Genomic DNA, 12086 nt, shown 5'->3' with positions numbered 1-12086 from the left:
TCGCTAGTAACTTCTCCTGGATGCTGGGGTTATTGGTACATCTCACAAGTTGATCCCTAATAAGTGAATCTGTCAGACTACCGAACTCACATAACTGCGTTAAACCCCACAAAGCAGCAATAAAATTCTGTACAGACTCCTGCTTCCCCTGACTCTTTTTGAAAAACTTATGGCGTTCTAACACCACATTTACCTTGTCTCCAAAGTGTTTCTCTAACTTTTCCATGATTTGCTCATACTCATCCGCTACTGTCTCATCCTGTCCTTCCTGATCTATCATAGGTAAAGACTCATATACCTTGCGCCCATGCCTACCTAAATTGTGTAGTAAAATATGTTTTTTTCTGCTTGTATTTTTCTCCTCCTACAGCTATCAAATACGACTCAAAAAGTTTCACCCACTCCTTCCAACTTATTTCAGGTTCCCCTAACTCATTCAGGAAAGGCGGGGGTTGACTCATGCTTGCTGCTGCCATAATTAATCCTATGCACAGTACACCTTGAGAACGTAAATGCAAAATATTCAGAGGAAAATAAACAGTAGTGAATACAAATACGAGCAATCCTTAGAAGGAACAAACTCTAACATTGCATTGGCTTCAAAATTTGGAAGAATACCGTAAATGACAATTTCCAGGGGTCAGTGTAATGTTCCTCATCCGCCACACAAAGGCAGTCAGGTGGCACGGCGGTTTTATAAATAGAGGATAACCCTCAAAGTTGTAATCATAAAGCAGTCAGAAAACTGTGGCAGCAAAGAGTTAACTTCCAAACAGAATAGCCGGCCCTTAGCTACTGGCGCGCCGGGAACATCCCCGATATCCGGTTACCAAGAATCCTGACGCTGACTGAAGTTTCCGGCTCTTCCACACCCGTTGGCTCTGGAGAACAGCTGCCCTCGTCCCCGAAACACACTTGGAACAGCAGACAGCGGGTGTCTGCACTGAAAAGATGACGGAAGGCCTTCCACAGCTCCACACACGCACTCCAGTCGACTGCCTCGGGACCACAAAATCGGACGTCAGCAACCGCGGGAAGCTTTGTCCAGACGACACCACAAGCCAACAGCACGCTTATTAAACAGGACAGGCTCACCTCACAACGGTAGGTTCTTCCCTTTATTGCTTTTACTTCCTTAAGGTTGCTAGGCTTAATAGCGCATTCGCCCGATTCCTTCCACGAAATTAGAATGGCAGCCGATAGCCTGCTAGCAACAGCCCAAAAGTTAAACTCTTGTGGATAGGCGCTTAGCTCTGATTTTTTTTTTTTTTTTGAAGCTGCTAACACCCAGAGTCACACGGATGCATGCTCTCACCTCCACAGAATGGAGACTTGACTCGATAGCAGTAGCCAGTAGCATGAAAACAAGATGAGGAGCAACAGCTTACTTCCCTTATTCAGCTGAATTCGACTCCCAGTACGATCCTCTTAGTCCAAATCTTCTTTGATTCTTCTTCTACTTCTTCCAATTTGTGTGGAGAAAGTACTCAAAGGGGAGATGATTAATTTCTGCCCCCTGCGCAGTTCCGTCGCCAGTGTTGAAAGTATAGAAATCTCCAGAGACCAAGATAAGAGTAAACAGGTCTGTTTCTTAATCATCCACTCTCCTCACTGGAGAGCTTCTCAACATTCTATGGCAAGCTCAAGGGCCGGTCATACCAACAGGGTCAACAGGGTAGGGGTGATGGGACATACCAATAAGGAGATTAAATTACAACACATAACATTTTCACTTTCACTTTTTTTGCTGTTCTCAGATTCTAGTGAATTTCACCATACACAGTGATTTCAATGTAGATCATCATACAAAAGCGGGAGGAAAAAAAAACAATCAATGAGATTGAAAAATCTTTTTATACCTGTCTTACGCTCTGTGTTTGCTTCTCTCTTTGATTTAGTAAGTTAGTCTTTTTAAATAGTTCAGTATCACCAGCACTATGCCCTAACTGTTCCTCTTCTTTTCTTGCTCTTGGAGAAGTAGTTGGTAACTGCGCCAGTTAGAGTTGTTAAGTAGAAATATCTATATTTTTATTTGCTTGAAGTCTTCTGGTTAGGTGCAGCACTATTAGTGCAGCGTGGTTAAAGAGAGTTTAATGAGAGGCAAGGCGCTGGTAGAAACACTGTCTGGAGACAACTTGTACTGCGAAATAGTTCTGCAAGTTGCAAGTTGATTCAGTCTAAATGACACTGTAGAAGAGTAGTCTCTAGTTTCACTATTGTAGACTGAAAGTCTAAAGATTTTATATATTCACCTCCATGCACTTTTAACTTCACTTGAAACCTAAACTGTTTTACTTTTCTCTGAAAACTGGTTCATCACAAAATTGAGTAAGAACTATGACAGAGAACAGATGCAAGAACCCCCAGGATAGAGACTATCTCACTGCCTGAGAAATATCTGGTTAATCCCTTGATGGCAGCCTATGGAAAACCGCTACCAAACCTCAGAAACTGCTGTAGAGATGATTGGCCACTGGAAATGCGAGCAGGGAAAAATACTTGCAGCATATCCTGACTGGAAATGAAGCGCTCACAGAGAACGCTGCTTCACATGAACAGATAATGGTTGAAGTGCAACACACCACAGGTGCGCGAGCACGATAACCAGCAGTTCAGGAAAATGTGCAAAAACAATAGAGCGCTAACTTATGAGCATTGTAGTCCGCCATCTTCAATTTTCCGTTGCTGCGAATCATTGCATTTCAAGCAATGGAATGAACCCTCTGGCCACCAGCTGACTCCAACCTAATGGACCTAATTTGATGCCTAAACCCCGCATAACTCTATAACCGGGTAAAGAACGTTTTGATTTAAAACAACGCTGCTCAGACCTGACACAACCGCGACGTCAGCCGACCGTCCGGGGGCCGTCCGGTGCATGGTGAGGTTAAATCCTGCAGATCATGTGTTATACTTTTTACAATCTTTCAATACATTTTGAATTACTCTATTACGAAACATACGTTCACGTAAATCCTTAAATTGTTGTCTTTTTGTCACATGTGCTTCTTTTCCATTTTGTTTCTTTATTTGGTTCTACTTTGTTATTTGGTTCTCCTTTGTTCGTAAAATGTATTTCCTCCTTTGGTTCATATTTTGATCGTTCAATGGATCCACAACTTTTTAAATAAATTGTTTAGTTCTCTTACCAGAAGCAACTCTATCCTTAGCATCCTTTTGGTGTTTTTCTACTCTACTCATTTTTGATCTCATTAAGTACTTCTGTTTCCTCTGTTAAATTCTCTTTTCATGTTTTGTTGCTATCTTTTATTTCTAATCCAAATAAAATATCTTCCTAAAAAAAAAATAACAGCTTAATTATTTTAGTACATTAAATTAAAATGTCAACATTATTAACATTTCAGTTTTGAAAATAACAACTAAGCACAAAAATACAATAACATATCTATTGCATTTATAACTCATAAGAAGAGAAAAGTATCAAAATGAGCAAAACATCTACAAAAACATAACAATAGGTGGTTACACAGTTAAAAGGAGAAAGGAAAAAAAGGTCTATAAACAATAAAATGAAATACTCAAACATCACAGCTACTGAACAATACAAAAAATGCAGAAAGAAGCAAGACGTGCAGAAAGAGGCAAGAGAAGTGCAGAAAGAGGGAACAGGGATGTAGAAAGAGGGAAGAAAGGTGCAGAAATAGAGAACAGGGCTGCAAAAACAACAAAGATGGGTGCAAAAGAGACAAGAAGGGTGCAGAAAGAAGCAAGTGAAGTACAGAATGAAGTAAGAGAAGTGCAGAAAGAAGCAACAAACATGCACAATGAGACAAGTATGGTGCAGAAAGTGGCGACAGAGGTGCAGAAAGAAGCAAGAGAGGTACAGAAAAAGTAAAATGGATACAGAAAGAGGCAAAAGAAGTGCAGAAAGAAACAATAGAAATGGAAAAAGAGACAAGAGAACTGCAGAAAGAGGCAAGATAATTCCAGAAACAGGCAACTGAGGTACCAAAGAAACAAGAGGGATGCAGAAAGAGGCAAGAGAAATATAGAAAGAGGGTGGAGGGGTATTGAAAGAGCCAAGAGGAGTGCAGGAAGAAACAAGTAAGGTGCAGAAAGAGGCAACAGAGGTGGAAAAAGAGAGAGGAGGGGTGCAGAAAGAGGTAAGAGGGGTACAGGAAGAAGCAAGAGAGGGGCAGAAAGAAGCACTTTTCAGCTGCATCTTCACTACTCAAGAATTACTCAGCCTACCAAATACAAAGCAGCAAGTTTTTCAATATGTCTCTTAAACGACTCACAGTGGAAATCCATCCTAAGGGAACAAATATTGAAAGAGAAAGACAAAACAAGGGCAAATAAAGATGAGAACAATACCACAAGAGACATCCTCACCTATAACACTGATTCCGATAAGATCTTTAAGATTAATATCTTAGTGTGCATTATAGGATATAGCTTACCTACACGCCTCTTGGTCACCTACAGGAAAGGTAAGAGTCTTAAAGTCTTTCTAGTTAAGGGAGACATCACACAGAAGTCACAAGGACTGCAACACACACTACAGGAATTTTTTCCATGTGGCCAGTACAAGGCTTGCATGAATAGCCCCACGAACAAAACATACAAAACCCCGAATGTGGAGAAAACGAACGAACAATTACTGACGTGCAGTACAAACTTTGTTTTCTATGTACTCGAGTGCCCGTACAATCTGAAATATGTAGGAAGCACAACATTTGCAGTGAAAAAAAGAGTGCTCGAGCACATGAGGTCCATTAACAACAAGTATATGCACCACCCAGTTGTTAGGCACTTTGAGGAATACCATCTGTCAATAGTTCCCTTCTGAGGTACTTTATACTAGAACAAGTGAAACAGAACCCCAGAGGTGGAAATAGGTTACTCCAGTTAAGACAAAGGGTTTCTAGGTATATTTTAGACTTACAAACCAAAACCCCATGGGGCCACAATCAGGACGAGGAGCTGGGGATCCACTTACATACTAACTAATTGAAGGACTATTAAAGTAGGCGTATGGCCCTTGCCTTCATTAGAGACATCAGCAGACATGTCCTTTCTCGTTGGCTTTGAGATATATTTTGAGGTACCTTGTGTAAATAATATTTTTTCTTCCATGTTAAGATTCTCCAGATTATGTGTATACATTAGTAGTAACACACTGGACTAGTACCATTTACAACTTATACCATAATGTGATAATGCTTGAACGATTTTAACTCCAGTAATTAATTTTAACTTTATATTTTCCTTTTTCAAGAGAAAAGGAAGGGGTCTACTCCGAGAAGGAGAGACTGCTAGAGATTCCTACCCTTTTCTTCAGTTTCACACCAATATGGTATAGAATAAGATAAGACCGTTCTTTTTTTACTTAACATTTAACTATGGTTTTAGCTTTTACAAATTTTGGAACAATGGGAATACAATGTGTTGTGTGCACTAGGTTAAGGAAGAGAGCGAGTGTACATTTTGGTTACCTTAAACTACATATACTGTTGTTTCTTAGGGAGTGGCCAGCTTTCTGCCATTATCAGCACTGAGCATATACAACAGGTGCATTGATGGTGACACACAGAGAACTAGTGACTGTAGAGGTACCCGGACAAGTTGTCTTTACTCTCACCATAACATTGTTAAGCCACTAGGCAAAAGCAGAATCGGTTAGGAGGAGATAAGCAAGGGCAAATATCTCCAGTGTAGTTGGAGAAAATAGAGCACAAGTTGGTTAACTTTAGCTGTATCAATGAGAAATCTACTCTAGTTGTACAAGCAAGTAAACTTGCATAGCCATTGGACAATCACATTTAAATAATATGGGATTTTCCCTGTTACCAGGAAGAATGTGTGCCCACATAGAGAAACGGTTTGAATTTGAGACAACAAATGAAATATTGTCTGTAAACAACTACTTGCCAAAACAGCCTGAGAAACTCTCGGCTATTTTGTATTATTTTAAAATTTGTTAAGTTTCCAACCACAAATGACCCGTTACAAAATGCATGCCATGGTAGCACCATGAAATGACAGTGTTACACTGTTGTCTGTTTTTTTTGTGTCTACTCACCCATATATAAATGTGTGGTTTGAAACAATACAGATGTGTGATTAAAGACAGCCTTGATAGTCGAAAAGCATAGCTGGTCAATAAATCATTTGGTTCAGCAATTTTCCCCTGAGTGTGCGCCTATTTGGTGTTCCTCGGATTATATGGTGACCCGCGACTCCGCTGATAAAGTGCACCAACTACTCATGTGAAGAAATTGTGAATGTCCCTTCGGAATATTCCTGCTGCCTAAGACATTGTTGCGTCCGGTGTCAACAGCACGAAAGTCAATCATAAAGGGTCCATGAGTTGGGATGCACAGAGTTAGTGGCACCTGAAGAGCTCAGCGTGTGCGCAGCCAGCGATGATGGCGTGTCCTTGCAGGTCAGGATTGGATTGGATATGTGTGAGACCTGCTGATCGCAGTGTAGGCCGGAGGCAGCGGTCAGCAAGGACCCACAACCACATGGTGTTGACTTGTGGTTCACTGAGTTAGTGGCAACAGTGGCGATCAGCGTGTGCGCAGCCAGCAATGATACGTGGCTATCCCAGTGCACTGGGAGCAAAATTATTTTTCCTAATTAATTCTGCCTCAGTAAGGCCAAGTGGTGGTGACTTGTGGTGCACTGAGTTAGTGGCATCAGAACTTCAGAAGCATTCAGTGTGTGCGCAGCCAGCGATGATGCGTGGTGCCGGCGGGCCACACTGGGAGAAATTTTTGTTGCCTACTGGACTGTGTCATCTGCAATCGCAACTCGATCTAAATTGTCATTGAGGAATGCTTTTTGTCACTTCCTCTTGACAAAATCCGAGGACATAGAGTATAATTCTCTCTGCAATTAATAAATCAAGACTGAATTCGAAATGTGAGCCCTGCTGATTGAGGTGAAGGCGTATGGAACAAAAGATGAAATAATATGGAATTCATTGTCAAAATATGTAGGTTTCAGGGACGTTATAACTAGTTGCCTACTAGACTCTGCAATTAATGAATCAAGACTCAGTGTAGGCCGGAGGCAGTGTTTAGCAAGGGCCCACAGCCATGTGGTGTTGACTTGAGCTGCACAGAGTTAGTGGTACCTGAAGCACTCAGCGTGTGCGCAGCCCGCGATGCAGCATGGTCCGGGCGGCTGCACTGGTAGCAATGTCTGTTGCCTACTGGACTGCGTCATCTGCAATCGCGACTCTGAATTTTCAGCCCTGCTGATCGCAGTGTAGGCCAGAGGCAGTAGTCAGCAAGGGCCCACAGGCATGTGGCGTTGAGTTCAGCTGCACAGTTAGTGGCACCAGAAGCATTCAGCGTGTACGCAGCCTGTGATGATGCGTGGTTCGGGCGGCCTGCACTGGTAGCAATGTCTCTTGCCTAATGAATTGTGCCTTAATAGGACTACGTGATGATGACTTGTGGTGCACTGAGTTAGTGGCACCTGAAGCACTCAACATGTGCACAGCCAGCGATGATGCGGGGTCCGGGCGGACCGCACTGGGAGCAATGTCTGTTGCCTACTGGACTGCGTCATCTGCAATCGCATTCGATCTGAATTGTGAGCCCTGTTGCCCGCAGTGTACATCGTAGGCAGCATTCTGTACAGACATACCTCTGCAGTGCTGTGGTGCTGGGTTCGCAGGGGGCCTGTGTCGAGGAGGCCGGCGGTCACTTCGGCAACCTCGTGGCAGGGTGAGGGCCGCCGCTCTGGCTGACGCGTTATCTTCCCAGAAGTGAACCACACCCAGAGCCCCAGTCTATTTACTCACACTCCTACGCTGGAGTGGTGTATGTTGAATGAGCCCACTCTGATTCCGCTTGCATGACCGAGATCTTCCCCACTGCCTGAGGTAACATGGTTGCGCCCACTGTCCACAACAGTACAATCACCAGAAGTATATGTACACATGGAGAGGTATGTGGTCTGCATTGTGAGGTCTGTCCAGCACATCACCGCTACACTTGCCATTATATGCATTGGTATTGATGGGCGACTTGCCTCCTTCACACATAATAGGTTCCCATGTCTCCCAACATTCAGGCTATTGTGTGGCTATTGTGTGGGTGAGGAGCCATTCCATTTTGGGAAGATCCACGGGTCTGTTTTGCGCTGCCTCTGTGGTAGAAGGTGGGGTCCGTGGGGAGGTCCTGGGGTGGTGGCGGTGGATGTTGTGGTCTTCTTGGGTGTCAGAGCTGCATGATCAGTAGCTCTATGACATATGTTGGTCTTCAGAGAGGCTCTGGGCTGGGCTCCCTTCCATACTGTAGGTAGTCGTCCTGCTTTACACCAGTAAAAGTCATATGTTATATTCTTACTGCCAACATCACCTGGTTTTGGATTGCATCGCAGATTTGGCTGGTCGTTGAAAATATCGGGAAGTGGTTTTTTCATGTTTTTTTTGTAACGGATCGCCTAGTCTGCATATCATTAGTGCTAGTTGTTGCTCTCATTGGTGGCGATGTTTTTTGCGTAAGCTATCGCTGGAAAAATGGCGATATCGGCAGTTTTTACCAGGTTGAGAATGGGATGACAATTTCTTTGCTGTGCTTAAGTGCCGGTAACTCAGAGATAAGTCCTTGAGAATACACCCCATCGTTTCTTTTAATTTTTTCACCGGATTCGTGCACCCAGCTCTTTTAAAAAAAAGAAATAGTCATAATTGTTTGGCCCTGGGGCTTTTTGTGGGATCCCCTGAGCAGGTCTAGGGAGGCATGGTGTTTGTACCCTGCCCACTTTTCTTTTTTGTAATCTTTTTTCTTGTGATTCGCATGTAGCTATAACAAAGTCGTAATAAACACAAGGGCTCATTTTAGGGTCACCCTATAACCCAACAGTTGGGACATATCGCTGGGTTATCTGCACTTTAGCACAGCAAAAGTGGTGAACGAATTATCGCCCCATTCTCAAGTTGTGCACACTGCCACATTGCCCATAGGCTGACGGTAAAAACACAGCGAATAAGCATCATCCTTACACAGACAAAGCTGCTGGCTGTGCTGTACCTGTTGGCTTCTGATGCCTTCCAACTAACAACTGCAAGAGTCGGAGGAGTCTCACAGCCAGCCCTATTAAACGTCCTCAAACGTCTTGGATGCATGTCTACAAAAGCAACATAGGGCCCCTGTATCCGCACCACCCGCTCATCCCAATTCATAGTATTCCTGCACAACCAACCCCAACCCCAGCCGTTGCTTGACACCTCTGTGCTCCAGATCCAAGATTATAGTCACTGAAATGGGGGTGCACCAGGTCATGAAGTCTAGTAGTCAACAGTAGTGGAAAAACAGTACTTTATTAGAAAAACATAAATTAAGAACACAAAAACATCAAACAATGGGGAACATTAACTTGTGGATCGAAATAACTGTAGAACGTCTTGGAAATCCCAAAACTCTGTATTCAGAAACCTGTTGGATAAATGAAAACAATGGTCAAGGTTAGTATGGTCATAAACGAAATATGGTACAATGTATTGCACTTGGACAAACCAGAATGCTTATAGGTACGATCAATCCTGCACAAAATGACTGTAACAGAAGTTTGTATGGGCGTAGCCTTAGTAGGAAAGAAAAGGAACGTTACAACCACACAAACTTCTGTTATGGTCTCATTATGCAGGATTTATCACACCTGTAAGCATCACGATTCCTTTCAGCTTGATACACCTGCATGTTCACTTCACCCACATTGCACAGGAACAGCTGGAGCCCAAGCAAAGGAACTACTCCATAGCTGGCTTCCTGCACGTGTTGGGAGCAACTGACTGCACACATGTACTACTTGTGCCCCCTGCCGACACTGCACACAATCACCGCAACAGAAACCACACGCATTCCAACAATGTGTAGGCAAAACTGGACCACCTGTACACTAATGTTGTTGCAAACTTCTCAGGCAGAGTGCATGATTCCTACTTCTTTCTCAAGCATCCCAGCCCTGCTCCCCAGACCAGTCCGCGGCACAGCAATGACTGCCCGACCCTGCGCATCGAGACCTCAATGCTCACCTGCCGCCACCGGTGTTTCTCGAAAAGGGCCCACCACGTGCCGGTGCAACCTCCTCAGCCGTCCCTGGATTCCGTGGAACAGGCCCCTAGTGCATCCTGCTGCGCCGTACCGAGGAGTAATGTCTGTACAGACAGCTGCCTTTGGCGTACACGTGGTCCAGTCGAGCTCACAATTCGAATCGGGTCTTGAGTGCTAGGATGATGTATCGAGGCCTACGCATCATTGCTGGCTGCACACCCACTCAGCTCTGGTGGCACTAACTCAGTGCAGCTCAAGTCATCGCCACGTGGCGGGAGGTCCGTGTCAACCCAAATGCCTTGGCTGCCCCCAACACTGTGCACCTCAAGTCATCGCCATGTGGCAGGAGGCAAGTGACCGCCAAAGTGCCTTGTCTGCCACCAATTCTGTGCACCTCAAGTCATCGCAATGTTGTGGGAGGCTGTGTCGGCCAAAGTGCCTTGGCTGCCACCAACATAATAGGCACACAGAACACCCAGGTAGAGAGTGGAAATGGCATCGAGCACTTTCGCCCGGCCGTTTTTATTGGCAGGGTCACATGTCATGTGACGCCTGTGCTGCATTGGTGTGGTTTGGATGTAAACCAGCCATGAGGGAGTGGCTGTGGCATGCTGACAACTAGACCTCTGATCAGCAGTTCACTACAGGGAAGACCTGGGACATGCAGCATTGTAGTTCCCTCCCTGTAAGCGTAAGAGGAGTGGGCTGGCTGAAAAGCGCATCCTTCACGACTTTACCAATATGGAGGTTTGAATCTGCACACCCACCGAGATAGGTACACAATGGGTGCGCAAACCCACTTTTTTCTCCCCCAAAAAAATAATAATATTTAAGGAAACAGAAGACATTATGGGCCAGATGTAGGTAGCCAAATACCGGTCGGTAACGGCCGAATTCGGCCGTTACCGACCGGTATTTGGCTTTTGAGATGTAGGGGGCAGGAAACAGGCCATTTCGGTAATTTTACCGATTCGGTAAATATACCGGTCGGTAAATTTACCGACCGGTATTTTTACAGAATCGGTAAAATTGAGATGTAGGTGGGACTCTTCTGAGTCCCACAAGCCCTACAAATTCGGTATTTTACCATCAAATTCAATTTGATGGTAAAATACCGATTCAGGTGTGCATGCACATGTGTGCATGCACACCTGTGCCATATGACAGGCAGACCTGCCCTTAGGGCAGGTATGCCTGCCACATGGCCCCCGAACCTTTTTTGGGGGTGCTAGAGGGTGTCAAAGTGACACCCCCTGCACCCTTGTCAAAATCGGTATTTACTGATTCAGTAAATACCGACCAGTAATGCCCCATTCATTCCTATGGGCTTCAAAGCCCATAGGAATGAATGGGGCATTACCGGTCGGTATTTACCGAATCGGTAAATACCGACTTTTAAAGATTCGGTAAATCCACATCTGGATTTACCTACATCTCGGTACTTCTATTTTACCGATTCATAAATACCGAATCGGTAAAATTCGGTATTTATGAGTCGGTAAAATAGAATTACCTACATCTGGCCCTAAATTATTTTAATAACAATAAAAAAAATAACAACATTTTTTTAGGATATTAAAGGTACAAAATATCAATAACAAAATTCTAAATGACTGAAAAAATCATAGGTTTCATTAACATTATAATTCAAACTTAGCATTTAAAAAAACCTTTGAAATTCACTAATAAAACATAGGTTTCAGGCACATTATAGTTAGAAATTAGCATTTAAATAACCTTAGAAATTCCCTGAAAAAAATCATAGGTTTCAGGGACGTTGTAGTTAGTTGGACATTTCACTCGTGCAAAACCAGAGAAATTCGGCCTTTATAGTTTGATTAGAAAACTATCACTCATGCCGCCGCAATGCACTGCTGAGGACTTTACATATTACATCATTCATGACATGGTCAGTGACATTATCCTGTGCCCCCAACTTTTTGCTGACGGGTACTGGTGGTAACTGACTCTGACTAACCAGGCCTGGAGCCAGTGCTATGCAGAAAGACACTTAGAAAACAATGAAAACACACACATACACTAGGGTTCACT

Source organism: Lissotriton helveticus, chromosome 7 (assembly GCF_964261635.1).
Source record: "Lissotriton helveticus chromosome 7, aLisHel1.1, whole genome shotgun sequence".
Classification (NCBI taxonomy): domain Eukaryota; kingdom Metazoa; phylum Chordata; class Amphibia; order Caudata; family Salamandridae; genus Lissotriton; species Lissotriton helveticus.
Note: the sequence above shows the minus strand (reverse complement) of the source record.